General features: G+C 42.3%; 1 long non-coding RNA gene across 1 annotated transcript; it reads left to right on the forward strand.

Annotated features, from left to right (window-relative positions):
- The first annotated feature begins 4196 nt into the window (after positions 1-4196).
- LOC135361895 (uncharacterized) lies at positions 4197-12033 on the forward strand. Its single transcript, XR_010406014.1, has 3 exons — positions 4197-5095; positions 7063-9039; positions 10265-12033. It is a non-coding gene; the product is annotated as an uncharacterized LOC135361895 (long non-coding RNA).
- Positions 12034-17386: the final 5353 nt, after the last annotated feature.

The raw sequence follows: 17386 nt of genomic DNA on the forward strand, positions 1-17386 counted from the left end.
ACAATGACCGAAGGTGGAAGCAAGCCAAGTGTCCATGGATGGATGGATGGATAAACAGAAAGTGGTTCATGCACACAGTGGAATATGACTTAGCCTTAAAAAGGAAAGATGTTCTGCACCTGCTATGATGTGGATGGACCTTGAGGACATGGTGCTGAGTCAAAGAAGGACAAATCCTGTGTGAATCCATGTATATGAGGTCTCTACAGGAGTCCCATGCACAGGGACAGAGAGTTGAAAGTGGGGCCAGGGGCTGGGGGAGGGGGATGGGGAGTTAGTGTTTGATGGGGACAGACTTTCAGATGGGGAAGATGCAAAGTTCTGGAGACGGATGGTGGGGATGGTTGCACAACAGTGTAAATGTGCTCGATGCCACAGAATTGCGCACTCAAAAATGGTTAAGAAGGTAAATTTTATGGTATGTGTATTTTACTTCAAAATTAAATAAGTAAATAAACTTATTTATAAGTAAGTAAATTATATAAGTAAGTAAATTAAATAAATATAAAGTCTACATGAGTATGCTCATGCACTGAATTTGGGAAAGTTTTGCATCTACCTATGAACAACTTTGCACTGAACTGTCTCCTTTAAATTCAGTTTACTCATCTGCAGGTGAAGCTCTATGCCTTCTTGTAAAGTTCTGGATGTTTCTTTAGTCTCTTTGTTATACTAATGTATTGTATATTAGTATATTGTATATTGTATTGTGTGTGTATATATATGCAACTATGTGTTTTCTAGAACTATATTTTAACCATATGTATTTATTACATTAACTAATTGTAACTATGTTATATTAACTAGTAAATGTAAGGCTGTTATTGGACAACTTCAGGGAATGCAAAGCCATATAATTAGGTCACTAGAAGATTTTATTAGTTTTAACAAGCAAAACTAGTCAATACCATATTTTCCTTTGGAATGCAAAATAACCCCCCACATTTTGCAAAATACTGCAAGCTTGCGTCATCATATTACAGATCGCAAGCATTTCTGATTCTCCTTCTGCTTCCGTATGACTATAAAATTTGCATTTTGCACATACTCTTAACTATTTTTAAAAAAGATTTCAATATTAAGTAATCTCTACACCCAACGTGGGGTTCAAACTCACAACCCCAAGATCAAGATTCGCACGTTCCACTGACTGAGCCAGCCAGACATCCCACTCTTAACTATTTTTAAGGGACAGAACTTTTTATGGTAAAAATGAAATGCAGGTTCTCCTTATAAATTTGTGAAAAGCCATAGCCCCTCTAGCGATGTGGAAGGGCTTTGTTTCAAAATTTAATGTCCTGACCATTGGCTCACTTATTAACTTAGTATTTACTCTTAGTATTAACTTAGTGTTTACTCTTAGTCAGGAAAGGATGTGTGTGTGTGTGTGTGTGTGTGTATTTTTTCAAAAATCTCATCATTGCTAATCAATAGTCAAGGTTGTTTTCTGGGTTTTTATGATACTCCCATTATAGATAATATAGATGGGAACATCCTGGTGTCATTGTTTTCCCTCAGTGAGTGTGCCAAGCAAATATTTAGATGTGAAATGGCAGGGAAAAGCTTCTATGCAATTTTGATACAATTTTGCCAGGTGGCTTGCCAAAGTTTGTAACATATTTCATTCCCCCAAAATAGTGGCTGAGTGTTATCTGGATTTATGTCTACAGTTAATGGTTTTATTTGTGTTTGTCTTGCCTTTCTCTCTTTCTCTTTCGGCCTTCTCTGAATTTAACTATTTATTCTCCAGTTTGTTTTATTTATGGCTAATAATCTGGTAGTTAGACATTATAGTGCAACTTTTTATTTATTTATTTATTTATTTTTTAAAGATTTTATTTATTTATTTATTTGAGAGAGAGAAAATGAGAGACAGAGAGCGTGAGAGGGAGGAGGGTCAGAGGGAGAAGCATACTCCCTGCCGAGCAGGGAGCCCGATGCGGGACTCGATCCTGGGACTCCAGGATCTTGACCTGAGCTGAAGGCAGTCGCTTAACCAACTGAGCCACCCAGGCGCCCTATAGTGCAACTTTTTAAATAAATATAAGCATGCTTCCTTCATATACTTAATTAACTTATTAGATCTAAAGTTGACTATATTTATATAATTAAGGTATATGTAATTGCACCATGTGACCGGGAGAAAACCAGGTAAGTCATTCTCATCGTGTGTGGTTGTTGTACTTGCTGCAAACACTAAGTTAGCAGACCCTAAATCTTTTTTCCTAGGGAAATACAAAGTCAGGTTCCTGCAAACTCTGGTCACATTTCATCAACTGATCAACCCATAATTTTGTTTTATGTGCATTTATGTCTAAAGACATTTTACTTAAATTCTATTGTTAATTCATTCACATTGAACTCAGAGCCAAGGACACTAAAACTAATGTCTGAACAGTTTCTCTGACATGTGGATTTTCTCCATATGGCACATGGCAGCCTCCTTTTGCTCAGGAGTACTGGATGCCGCTTCAGTACTATATGACGTTGAAGGGGCTAGAAGTATTGGTTTGGGGGGTCACAGATACATTTTAACAAGTAAGCGAATTTTCATGTATGGAGTCTGTCAATAATGAGGATCGCTTTTATGCTTGAGTAGCCTATAAAAGTTGTGGGTAAAACTTACATGTGTTCAGTGACATAAGGTACAAAATGGCAGCAATCATCACGTGCTACCCAATGATTGCTTCCAGCAGTGAGTACCTTGAAACAACAAGCATTCCTTATTTCCCACAGTTGTGTTGGCATCTTTTGGAGGGGACATCTTTTATGTGAGATGGGTGCATATCTGACTTCATGGGTCTATAAAAACGATATCTCAATTTCTGTCCAGTATACAGTACCCAGCACATCTTTCTGACTTCTTCTTATCTTCATCTTGGACTTTTGGAATCTGAAAATTCCCTACTAACTTGCCAACTTGCTGATGCACTTTTAAATATTTTTTAAAAACACTTTGTTTAGCATGATGATGCATAGCTGCATTGGTGGAGTTTAACACTGAAATCCCATAAATTCTTACTTCCAAGTATTTGACCATCTACATGCAATAAGGTTATTAAAGACATATCCATGTGGGCTGAGTGAACAAGACTCTGGGAAATCAATTCCTAAGCCTTTGCTTAAGTGTTAGCATTTGGTAGGCACATACGCTTTGAAGACATGTAAACAGGGCTTCTGGAATGTGTATATATCACTGAGAAAATGCCGAGAAAATGCTATTGCCGAGAGAATCACATTTGGAATGTTGGATTTGCAGGTGGTTATTTTCACAAGAATCATGTAAAAAAAATATTCAATGCAGTACACAAAGTATTGTCCCTTCTAACAATGAAGCCAATGATTCTTTCATGGGGAATATTATCTGCAGAACATGGCTCTGAAGAGTGGATATGGTGAGTGAAGGGATAGAGTTGAATTCACCTGTCGTGGGGATGGCTCTTGCTCTGGTTTGAGAGAAGTTTTGTATGGAATTGGGCATATGAGCATGGATTCCCGACTGAAGGATTCCTTCTGATAATCTCAGGAGCCTCCTCTGTGAAAGGGTGGCCCTGCACCAGCCACCGATTGGTATGTCATGGGATAAGCCGGCCTTGCTCCTGAGAGGAGGCAAGAAGGGAGCAAAGAAGCACAGTTGGGGTGTTAAACAAAAGAACAAATCATATCCCTGCAACCAGAATTCAAAAATGACCTTCTAATTTAAATAATGAACACACCACAGGCCAGACTATCCCAACAAGAGTTGGCGGAGTACTAGTCGCTACGCATCCATGAATTCGTGGAGCCAAAGGCACATGAAATGCTTGTAGAATCTTTCTATCCAAAGAAGATGCATTTTGTATCCATGATTCTAAACGATCTCGCCTTTCCTCTTAATTTTTAATTGTAGTGAGACAGACATCATGTAAAATTTATCATCTTGACTATTTTTCAGTGTAGAGTTGAGTTGTGCTAAATATATTCACTTTGTTGTAAAACCATCCCCACCATCAATCTCCATAAGTTTTTCATCATATAAAACCAAAACTCTGTCCCCATGAGACACTAACTCCTTATCCCCCTCCCCCAGCCCCTGGTACCACCATCTACTTTCTGTCTTCATGGATGTGACTCCTCGGGGGGACCTCCTCTATGAGTGGAATCCTACAGGATTTGTCCTTTTGTGACTGGCTTATGTCACTCGGTATTGTCTCTGCAAGGTCCTCCCAAATTGTAGCGGGTGTCAGAATGTCCTTCCTTTTTAACACTAAGTCATGTTCCGTTGTGTGGACGTACTACACTCTGTTTATCCATTGCCATCCTGTTGAAAGAAGGAGCAGTATGAAGCCATATGGTGGGATGCTTCCTGCCCCTATATTGATAAAGAGTAGGGCATCTGTAGCTAATCAGGTCTTGGGGAAAAGTGTCAACACTGCCCTCTGGTCAGAGAGACAAAACCTCAAGTTGGAGAAGAAGCCCCCTCTGCCTGATTGCACTCAGTGAAATGAATTAGAGATGACACAACTCTTGGAGGTCTTCCTTCCGCTTCCCCAGGCTCTCAGCGCATCGAATTTCACAGTGGAAGAGGCTGATGGAGATCAGGGTTGGCGGTCTGCACACTGGGGGCTGGGGAAATCCTGTTCTTACAGGCAGCCAGTGAGGCTCTCCTGGGTCTGCAATCACATCTCTGCCTACCTCTTCCCCTGCATGGCATTAAGGGAGCTCAAATTGCACCGTGGTTTCTGAGAACAATGAGATCCGAGCATGTCACCTGGGCCCTGGACTCTGCACTGTCTGGGATTCCTCATTTGGATGCAACATTCCCAGATCACGGTTACCTACGGAAAGAGAAGAGCATTTGTCCATTTGTTGAAACTACCTGGGCTCTTTAACGATAAGTATCTCTTAGGCTCTCTGCCTGCAGAGTGTGGTAGACTAGAAGAGAATCCCTTTTGCCCCTTCTTACCTATTTGGCACACACTTTTGTTGGGATACTTGTCTCATTTTGCTGCAGTGATTTGTTTACAGGTATGTCGTCCTATCTAGACATCCAGACTGGGAGGTGGCCAGAGACCAATGCCCAGGATATGACACGTCTTCCTGTTCCTAATGCCAGGTACGGATCTCGAATACTGTGTATGTTAAATAAGTCTTCGCTGGGTGCAGAGCTCATGCTTGAATGTCATCCTGCAGATGGTTCTCATTCTGCCAATGTTCCTTCTCAGCACTCACTTCTGGGGCCCCAACCCTGCCCTTTACATTCTGGCACCTGATCACACTGGATGCATGATCATGCCAATAATTGAGAGATTTTCCCTGTTCACTTAATTAAAATCAGTAAAATAAACAAATCAAACCAGCATCCTGGTTTGGAGGCAATTTAAAAGCACAAGCATATTATAGAAATAGAAACATCAAATTGTAATATTGTCTCAGAAACGGTGTTCACAAGGAGAGGTGATGGACTGAGAGAAAGGGTGAATTATAGGGGTGATCTCTGCCGTGATGGAGACCCCCCCCCAGTGCAAAATGGAATTTTGTTAGTCTGGAGCCAGACAGGTGTCTCCCAAAATGCAGTTGCGGCTGGAATGGTTACCTGTCCACCAAATATCCACACTCCTCATCTGCTGGGTTGACTCTGTATGGGGAGATGGCTAGTGCACCTGAATCTATGTCAGCCAGCCCCCCACCCCCACCTGGACATTTAGATGGGCCCATAGGATGACATCTTGTCAACAGTGTGTCGAGTCATGCATTTCACTTCTGGCCCAGGTGGTAAGAAGTGGGCATGGCTCCTGTTACAGGGCGGATGGTTTACCTCCAAAATTCATATGTTGAAGCCCTAGCTCCCAGGACCTCCGAATGAGACTGTATTTGGAGGTGGGGGTCTTTTAAGAGGGGATTAAGGTAAAACAAAGTCATTAAGGTGGGCCCTGATCCCATAGTCCTGGGGTCCTATAAGAAGAGGGGATGAGGACACAGACACGCACAGAGGGAGGACCATGTGAGGATACAGGGAGAACACGGCGTCTACACACCAAGGGGAGAGGCCTCAGGAAGAACCAGGCTCAGCCCCACCAGGGTCTGAGAATCCTAGCCTCAGCCCTCCCTGGATCTCAGACCCCCAGCCTCCAGGACCAGGAGGAATTAAATGTCTGTGGTTTGAGCCACCTGGACTGTGGGATTTTGTTATGGCAGCCCTAGCAAATGAATACACCTTCTCCATCCTCCCTCCTCTGATTAAATATTGACAATCCAGGTGAACTTGGGCAGGTGTGAGAGCCACAAAGTACAAAGATTCAGGTTCCCTGAACCCACTCTTGAGCAGCATGACCAGCCAGCCAGAAACATTCATTTTTGGACTGAACGCTGGCTATGTTCAGCTACTAACAACGGACATGTGTGGTCCATCAGTTAAAACAGCTTAGCATGATCCTAACTCACAATGTGCATTTTCCAGGCACAGAGTGCTTTGCTTTTGGTCAAGGGAAGCGATATCAGGTGGTGATGTGATGCAGAGCTTTGCCGTATTTCCTCTTCAAAGTGCTCTTTCCTTGTGTCCTCTGGGCATGAGCTTCACGGTCGGACTCTGGTACAGACCACTGTGGCCCGGGCCTGGGGTGTTTGTGTCTGATTAATGAGGGTCCCCCTTAAGCTGCAGTTCAACTGTCCTCATGACTCAGGTTGCTTTCAGAGAGTCCCCGATGTCGTTAATAAGGTGAGACTTTTGGGTCCCAATACAAAGAGAGAAGATAATTTATTTCCTGCAGAGTTTTGTTTCCTAAAGCTCCATGTTCCATTACATTTTAAAGGGCATTTCAGCAAATGATGTATGAAATGAAAAAAATATATATCTGTAGGGTTTCACACAAAGGCATGCATAACTAGAGAGCAACTCCAAAATGATGTAGAAAAATACCTCTCTGTTTTTTAAAAACAAAAGTGAAGGGCTCATGCTTTGGATAAATTCATGTCAATTGGGCAAACATTATGTGCTTATTATGTGCAAGGCACTGTATGGATTTCCCGGTAAATAAAGTATGGATTTATTCTTAAGAAGTGCACGGTTCTATTATCCAACAGGGCAAAGATTTCAGCTGTCACAGAGGTAGACAAAGGCATATGATGATGTCATCTTGAGAGGTAGCAACAGCAATGGGAAGAGGTATGGAAGGAGAAAAATGTGTGGTAATTTCAAGAAAGGGTGAGTCACTATTTCAGTTTTTAAGTGAATACTGTTTATATCATGCCCCTCCCCAAATATATGTCCAAATCCTAACATGCAGAACCTGTGAATGCAAACTTTTTTTTTTTGGATAAAGTTTGTAGTTGCAATGAAGGTATGGATTTTGAGATGAGCTCATCCTGGATCAGGGTGGCCCTGAATTCAATGGCGGGTGTCCTTATAAGAGACACAAGAGGAGACACGGACACAGAGGAAAAGCCACGTGAAGACAGATGCAGAGACGGGAGGGACGCAGTTACAAACCCAGGGACACCTGGAGCCCCAGAAGCTGGAAGAGGAGGAAGGACCCTCCCCTGGAGCCTCTGGAGGGAGCTTGACCCTGCCCCACCTGGATCTGAGTGGTCCTGCCCCGCCTGGATCTCAGACTTCTGGTCTCCAGAGCTGGGGGAGGATACATTTCTGTTATGTTAATCCACCCAATTTGTGGTCACTTCCCACTGTAACCCCTGTGAAACTAATATATAAGGGAGTTGAGTTTTATTTTCGGGTCAAAAGTCTTCTTCCAGGATAACTAGGCAGTCCTCTTATATAGTTCTACCTTTCCCCCTTTCATTGGGATTATAACTCATTTCATTTCTTCCATCCTTCTATCTCTGTGTTCATTTTATTTGTTTCCTTTTCAACCCTCTGTTTTAAAACGGTGAGCCTTTGTATGGTGATTATTTCCAACATCAGTGTGAGCCTTTGTATGGTGATTATTTCCAACATCAGTGCCTCCGTGTCAAACTGAGACCCAAGCACCCTTTCACCTTGGGTCTGGAAATCCTGAAGGAGCAGCACAGTTGGTGTGGGCTGGCAGGTGGCAGTTCTTTGACGTGGCGGCGTATGCCGTAGGTGAGTGGTGGTCGTAGTGTCTCCATCTGGACTCTCACACTGGTGGTATGGGTGGATACTGGATGCCCACTTGTTTAGGGGCACCTGCTCTTGTGCTCACTTGGACCCTAGAGGCAGCTGTTGAAGGAAGTACTGGAATGGAGGAGAAGAGCTTGGGCCAACAAACACACAACCACTGAAACGAAATGATACCTTTGGCCTTGGTACCAGTTGGTGATTGTAACAATGCATGATTCCATGGGGCTTTTTCAGATCGACTGACCATAGGTGGAAGGCCTGAGATGGGCACGTCCTAGGTAAAACCCAGTGTGGGGAAGATGGCGGTTTCTGCAAGCTGGCTTCTGGGGATGAGGGAATCCAGCTGGAAGGCAAATCCACGCATGTGCCGAGGGTCTCAGGAGTGATTTCTCAGGACAAGTGTGGCCACGAAGGTCAACATTCTCCCACCAGACTGTCATGCTGGCCGTAAACAAAACTGGTAGTTTGGAGAAGGATCTACTTCTTGTCAAGCATGGAGAGGGGAAAGAACAGACATTGGGATTAGAGCAGAGCGTGGTTATTTTGGCCTCTGTTGAGTCCATAAGTAAAATAGCCTCTTTGTGGAGGCAAGTTTCCTTCATTCTAATGGTAGTTGATAAAGGGAAATAACAGGAAAGAGCCATTAAAAAAATCATCCAAAGTCAGAGATCCACTGCAAGAACAGGTGATTATGAGGGTCATGTTCCCAGGACACCACTTTCTTTGTAAAATATGCCCCTTGGGAGAGCAAGCTGGCTTTTGGGGTGCTCTGAGGAGCTAGCATCACCCCCTCATCCCGAGGGTCCCGTGGGACGATGCCAGGGCTATGTGTTAACGTACAGCAGCTGTATGCTCAGAGCTCAAGCATCCTATAGCCATAGAACCACTGCATTTTAAGATGACAAAGCATCTCTACAATTTTCTAGGTTGATGACCAATGAGAAGGATAAAGTCAAACAAAGGTGAGTGATCGCTCAGCTCCATGGGATGTACCTTGGTCCCAGGGTCAAATATTGTGCCTTGCTGCTACACCAAGCTTGTAGACTATAATTTTATTAGCTGGGATTTTATTAATGCCTTAGTTGCATGAATGGAAATTATATATATGTAATTTTATAAATATATAATAGGTAGATAGATGGATAGATATAGATAGATGCATACACACATGGATAGATGAATAGATGTCTGGATGTTTGATATAGCTACACAGATATGGATAGATAGATGAACAGATGAATAGGTACATGCATAGATACAGACATGCATAGATGGTAGGAAGATATACAGATAGATATTGGTAGATAATAATAGGAGGATAGATAGATATATGGATGGATTGATTTAGAGATGGGTGGATAGATAGATAGATGATAGATAGATAGATGATAGATAGATATGATGGATGGTGGGTAGATGGATGGATAGATATATAGAGGGATGGATGGATAGAGAGAGAGATACGGATGGATGGGTAGATAGATGATGGATGGATAGACAGATGATAGACGGATGGATTGATTGATAGAGGGGTAGATAGATGATGGATGGATAGATAGATGATAGATGATAGATAGGATGATAGATAGATGATAGATAGATAGAATAAGTGATTGGATGGGTGGATGGATAGATGATGGATAGATAATGAATAGATTAGATAGTTAGATGGTAGATAGATAGAAGGATAGATATGATGGATAGATAGATGATAGATAGAGGGATGGATAGATAGATTGATAGATGATAGATGATTGATAGATGATAGATGATAGATAGATAGATGGATAGATAGATTGACAGATAGAATGTAGTAGAATGTGCCTACCTGAAAATATAGTTAAGAAGAAGAAAACATGAGACTTTCCAGTCTATAACCCCAAGGCAAGAGAGGTAATGCTAATGAAAAAGCAAACAGTGGCAAAAACAAAATTTTTATCTAGAATTGCCCTTCCAGCAAAAGAGAATGTGGTGCAAGCAGAATATTAAACACTTGTGGTTGCATTTGCGTAAGCAATGTAATAGGCGATTATTACAAGGAGAAGAGAATCAACGTTGAACGTCCTAATCCATTATTGATGGGCACAGAACTCTGCCACATTTTGGAGGGTCGAACGTAATCGCGATTTCTCGGTTTTTACTTATTTTATTTTTTACGGTCAACTCTTCCCCCTTTCTATCTGATAGATTGCAACTCAGGAGGTTTCCTTATGGAAATAGAATCTTGGGCTCTCCATTGCACCGGAATGAGGCAGGCTGCGTGGAGGACATGCTGGCCGCCTGGGTCAGAACCACGAAGGGGCCAGAGTCTGGTGATCCTCCATTCGAGAGCTCGCCATCCTGCTGTCCCTGGCCACCCAGAAGGACTCAAGATGGCCTGGGGTCCCAGGTGCCTTGGGCTGCCCAGCAAAACCTGCCCGCGCACGACCAGGAGCATACCATAGGTGGTGAGGAAAAGGCACAGGGTCTCTGCAGAGGACGTGAGTCCTGGAGCAGGAAGAGTTCTCTCTGTTTGCAGATTGCTGCCCCGGAGAGGCTGGGGGGTAGACAATGCAAACAGGTCACTCCCTACTGCACAGCAGGTCACGGAACGCCCTCACGACAGAACCAAACAACAATCCATGGGTTTTAACAAGCTGTTTGCTTAGTGCTTTCCCTTCCCAGAACAGCCACGCTCGGCACTGACATTGAAAGGACTTAGTAATGCCCCTAATTAATTCTGTGAACAATGGCATGGACATAAGCACCCTCTGCACACTTGGATGCTCGCAGTAAGAGCATTGTCATGTGCTTACCGCAGGGACAATGGGACTGCGTATTTATGGAGTGCCACTCAACAGTATGAAGCAGGTAAAGCCACAACATGGCAGATGGTTGAGGCAGGGCTGGGGGGAGAGAAAACAGGGTTCCCCCATCCCCCCGCCCCCTCCTCTCTGGCAAGCACGTTTCTCCTCTGGTTTTTGAGTCTCTGTTCATCTGTTCTGTTTCTTAGAGTCCACGTATAAGTGAAACCATAGGGCACTTGTCTTCTTCTGTCTGACTTACTTCACTTAGCAAAACACCGTGTGGGTTCCTCAAAAAATTAAACATGGAAACGCCATATGATCTAGCAATTCCACACCTGGGTATTTACCACCCTCCCCAATGAAAACATTAATTCAGAAAGATATATACATCCCCATGTTTTTTGCAGCATTACTTACACTAGCCAAGATATGGAAGCAGCCCAAGAGTCCATCAATGGATGAGTGGATACAGAAGACGTGGTGTGTATATATACAAGAGAAGAGTATTTGTTCTCATAGTGGGTGAATGGATAAAGATAATGTGGTGCAGACATACAATGGAACCTTATGGAGTCTTAAAAAGAAGGAAGTCCTGCCTTTTGGGACAACATGGATGGACCTTGAGGGCATCAAGTCAGACACACGAGGCACAACAAGACAAGTACTCTACCATCTCACTTATATATGGAATCTACAACAAGTTAAACTCGTAGAAGCCGCGGGCAGAATGGTGCTTGCCAAGGGCTAGGTTGTGGGGACCTGGGGAGACGTTGGTCAGAGGCACAAATGTTCAGTGATTTGATGAATAAGTCCCGGGGATCGAATGCAGAGCAAGGCGATTATTTTTTTTAAAGATTTTATTTGTTTATTTGTCAGAGAGAGAGCGAGCTCAGGCAGGGGGAGCGGGAGGTAGGTGTGAGGTGATGCGTATATTAATTAACTGGATTACGGTGATCATTTCACGATGTCTGCGTGTATCCAGTCATCACACTGTAAGCCTTATACATATACACAGTTTTACAAGTGTCCATTGTACATCAATAACGCTGGCAGAAAAGAGCGCTTTCTCCTCTAAGAAGTTAAAGATCAATACATTCTGCAACTAATCTTAAATAGGAAAAAAAAAAAAAGAGGGTTGGTTGTATCTCTGTTTGTTCTCTAAGAAATTAAAGACCAATTAAAGATCATTCTATAATCAATCTTGTATCTCTTCCCTGCAACCTGTGGTTCTCAATTCCAGGAGTAGATTCTACCAGCTACTCGAACAGACCATCAGCTCCCCTTCCCCACGTCTCCCGCCCCGGGGAAGGTGGCTTTTAAAGAAGGGACAGGTGCTTCCAAAGGCCCCCTCGGCCACGTGCACACAGGCCACATCAGGACTCTGCACATCCAGGGCTTTTTCTTGGGAGAGGTTCCTCGGAGGAAAACCAGCAACATTCAGAAGGGTCTGAATGAATGCACAGTCTGTCTACTGCATGATTTTCGAAGCCCGCCGTGAACAGATGGGAGGGGGCTTCGGGGGGCAGAGATGTTGGCTGTGGGGGCTGTTTTAGGAGCGCAGGTGAGGGGTGGGGAGAGGTAAAGTGCCAAAGGGTCAGTATTGGACAACACAGGCCATATTTCTAAAGACCATTCTCATCGGGGAAATCCTGTTACGGACCAACCCTCATTTTTATTTTTTAAATTTCGTTCTTTTATGGCAATTTTCCCATGACATAAATGCAACCGTTTTAGGGCCCCTGGGTGGCTCAGTCGGTTAAGCGACTGCCTTCGGCTCACGTCATGATCCTGGAGTCCCGGGGTCGAGTCCCGCATCGGGCTCCCTGCTCAGCGGGGAGTCTGCTTCTCCCTCTGACCCTTCTCCCTCTCGTGCTCTCTGTCTCTCATTCTCTCTCTCGCAAATAAATAAAATCTTAAAAATAAATAAATAAATAAATAAATGCAACCATTTTAAAGCACACAATTCTGTATGAATTGTGATACATTCTCACTGTCCTGCAAGAGAGGGGCACCTGTCTCTAGTCTCCATAGATCCTTATCACCCCAAAAGGAGACCCCATACCTATTAAGCCAAGGACCACTTTAATTAGAACAAGCTCAGTTGTCAACATTTTGAACGCCGGCTCACAATCATTTTGGGGAAAAAGAGATTCTGGGATTCATTGACCTTAATCCGCATGGTCCGAGGGTTCCCCGTATTCGCGGTCAAGTCATGCCTTGTTCTAGGTCTTGATAGCTCGTCGCGCCCACTAGATGGCACCAAACACTCGCATGTTCCTATTTAAGTCAGAAACTGATTATTTAGGACACAGGCTAGTGTTTCCCTGTCGTGCACCTTCTCTGAGGTATGGCTGGAAAATGTGGATGGCGATAATTGGTAGCGGAGGGCTGCACCTGGCTCATGGAACCCATCTATGGGATAGTTATCATCTGATCGTAGGTCCCACAGGTGTGCTGAGATTAGGAGACTGGTGTCCCTCTTACCTACAGGTGACATCAACCAAGGGGTGAGGGAAGCTGGCTTGGGTCACCTGCTGGGGACACTTCCCCAGAGGGGGGAGAGATAGCAGGTGCCCACAAGGGAGCAAAGTCGAACGCCCAGGTGGAACGAGAGAGCCGTGCCCTAAAGTTTTTGTAATGCTCACTACGGTTTACTATGATTTGTTGACCCGGTGACCGGTTTGGGCTGTTAGATGTGAGCACGACGATACCACCGTATGAGTCTTTTTTTTCCCTCAGTGTTGCTCCTGGTTAAATATCTACGAGCAGACGTTCTGGGTCATATGCCAGACTGTTTTTCAAAAGGAGTTGTGCTGATTCTACATCCCACCCAGGAAGGCAAAAGGATCGCAGCTGGTCCACATGCAAAGCTTGTTACTGTCAGCCTTTTCAAAGTGTTATTCATTCCAGGGCTGCTGGGGTGGTATTTGTTTGCATTACTCTCTTTACTAATGACTTTGAATATCCCTGTTTCTATGCCTATTCGCCCCACATATATAAAAAAATAATATAAGTTATATATAATATACAAATATATACTTACTAAAATATATAAATACATACTGATTAAAAATATAAATACATATTTATTAAAATATACAAACACAGATTTATCAAAATACATAAATACACATTTATTGAAATACACAAATAAACATTTATTAAAATATATAAATATCTATTTATTAAATATATAAACATATTTATTAAAATACACAAATACATATGTATTAAATATATAAATATATATTTATTAAGTATATAAATATATTTATTAAAATATATAAATATATTTATCATTTGCACATTTAAATAATAAATACACATACATAAATATGTAAATAAAAACATATATTTATATATTATACAAATATATAACAAGTCAATTTTATTAAATAATATATTATTAAATAATATATAAATATTATAATATATAATAATATGTAATAATATATTAAATATGTAATATTGAGATATATCATAATATACAATATATAGCATATATAATAACTTAATATAATAAGTGATGAATATATTGTATGAATAAATTATTATTTATTACTATATAAATTATTATGCAAATAATAGTTAAATAATAAAATGCTAAGTATGTATTTTATATATTATATAATAAATATATATTTACTATATATTATATATCTTCGTGAAGTGTTTGTTCAAATATTTTGCCTATTTCTTTTTTTTTTTTTTAAGATTTTTATTTATTTGCGAGAGAGAGAATGAGAGACAGACAGCATGAGAGGGAGGAGGGTCAGAGGGAGAAGTAGACTCCCCGCCGAGCAGGGAGCCCGATGTGGGACTCAATCCTGGGACTCCAGGATCATGACCTGAGTCGAAGGCAGTCGCTTAACCAACTGAGCCACCCAGGCACCCTATTTTGCCTATTTCTTATTGGGTTGTTTGTCTTATGATTAAGTTCTTTATACATTCTGAATAGACAATACATATATGAATATAAATATTTTATGTCCTATTTTCTCCAGGGTGTGGCTTATGATTCCAATTGCTTTGTGGTGTCATCCCCAGAATAGAAGTATTTTGATTCCAATAAGGTCCAATTTGTCCATTTTTTTTCTAGTGTGGTTCATGATTTTGGTGTTCTGGGACGTTTGTGTCTGTCCCAAATTCCACAAGATCCCCTGGTGCGTTTTCTCCCACATGGTCGGTAAGTTGTAGGGCTTCCATTTAGGACAATGGGCCATTGTACGTGTGGAAATAAAGAAAGCCCGCCTACGTGAGAGCAAGCACCGCCGGTTTCTTCAGAGGCTGGTGTGGCAGGGGAGTCGGGCACCGTCACCAAGTCAGTCACCGACACCGGTGTCTGGTGGACACTGTAGGCTGGTGGGGGCATGGGATGGGTTTGTGGTGGGAAAAGGGAAGGTGTCAGGGGTGCCCTGAGCAGAGGCTGTGGGTGAGGGGAAGATGCAGGTGGCTCACGACAAGTAGGGCATCCCATGGGATTGGTTAAGGGACCATATCTGGTTTCTCTGGTTGGTCCTATATAGGAAGTGGGGCCAACACGTAGGGAAGCCATCAGTTCCTGATCAAGTCCTGGCCATTTGGGGTCTGTTGTTCCAGATGAGATTGCTTAGCTTCTCGGATTGTCTTGGGGACGGACATCTGGCTTCCTGCTCGTCTGATGTGGAGACAGCAGGCTGGCTCTGCCGGCTGGTCCCCATAGATGAGGGCTGGTCCCCTGGACGGGTCATGGGCCAGAGTTCTGTTCTTAAGGATGCTCTGCCCAATGTCCGTTCATATATTGAGTCTTGCACTAAGTGTGTGTTGTTCTGGTTTTTGGGATTGTGATGATGGCCACCACCCAGCGGCAGCAGCCAAGAATTCCAGCCATTAGGAACCTGTCCATTTTTGGGGGAAACTCCTGTTCCTGCTTGGCCGACTTGATACCAGCAACAGTCCGTCAACAACTTCCCCCAAACCTCCCTCCTCTGCCGTTAGCTTTGTAAGACAGCTGTTGTTTGTTGGGACCTTGGGACAACTCAACATTTTTCAAAAGCAGTGGGCTTCCCTGACACCATCCCAAATCCACTTGGAAACCGGGTGAACTGGTTAAGTGTTTTCTCAAAGGCTTGATCAACCCAGCACAAATATAATTTGTTTCCCTGACACTTTCCATCGCCGTCCTGAGACGGTGTCTTCCGTCCGCCGATAAAACCTGAAAATGCTCTATAGGAACTTTCGTTACTACGGAGAACGAGATTTGAGGTATAAAAGGGCAACGCCAGTACCTACTGTCTTCTTCTTTCTGGTCCATAATACCATTGCTTAACAAATGTAGTGTGGAAAATTATTTTTGATTCTCCTCAGGGCGTTGTAAACTTTGTTGAAAAACAACCTGAAATACCGCCCCCCAAAATGAAATCGTTTTTGGAAAGGATGGAGATTTATCTCTGTGGGGAATGTTGTTAATAAGGCATGAAACACACGGAGGGTCACGTAGGAAAGTGAACTCAGGGCGGACATGAAAGATTGCGCTCTGGGCTCTGAAGATGTTTCTGGAAGGAGGTAAGTTCCAAGCATGCATATCAAGAGCAGCACCTCTGAGCGTGTGATTAGCTCCAAGGATTTTGGAGGCCTCCACATGCTTGCCGTGTAGGCATCAGCAGATTGAAACGAGACACAAGTGTATTCTGGATTGTGCAACACTGACCACTTGCATGTCAAGCCGGGCACTCCGCAAAACTCATCATCCCCACCGACCTCTGCGCCCAACACGCGGGTCTCAACGTGGACGTTGAAACGACAGGCATTTCTGTCCTTAGAGATGGAAAATGCAGACTTCACCATGCTCTCTTCACTCCATCTTTCAAAAGAACTATGCTGGAGAACCAGAGGTCCTTTAAACAAAATTTATCTGGATTTTGGCTTTGGGGATGCAGGAAACATTCGTGCCCCTCTCTGTGTTCATTACCCAAAAGTATTTACTTGGGTTATCCTGGATAAATGATTTCTGTGTGTGCGTTTTTCTTCTTCGTCTTGCACAAATACGTTGCGATTAGGTCTAAGCTAGGTGATATAATCTTTTCTGGCTTCCTAGAAATTCCTAAGCTGAAAGACTCGGTTTTATTTTTAATTCATTGCAAAACACTCGGGTCCCAAGAAAAGGAGATTTTGGGAGGGGATTTGCAAACTCATTTTAAAGATGAAGTTATATATAAATGAGTTACATATAAATGAGTGATATATATATATTTATCTATCTATCTATATATAATTTATATATCTATATTTATATATAGATATATATTTATATATAGATATATATAATTTATATATAAATACAATTTATATATAGATATATAAATTATAATTATATATATTATATATATAATATATATTATAAATTATAGATATATATATCTATATATAAATTGTATTTATATATAAAAATATATATATTTATATATCTATATATATATTTCCTCATGGTCTTACTTCTTTGACGATGACTTGTCACAATTCCACTACATTCACCATTAAAAAA

The sequence above is a fragment of the Mirounga angustirostris genome, unplaced genomic scaffold (genome assembly GCF_029215605.1).
Source record: "Mirounga angustirostris isolate CCGP_5_RB_7025 unplaced genomic scaffold, mMirAng1.0.hap1 SCAF_11, whole genome shotgun sequence".
Taxonomy (NCBI): Eukaryota; Metazoa; Chordata; class Mammalia; order Carnivora; family Phocidae; genus Mirounga; species Mirounga angustirostris.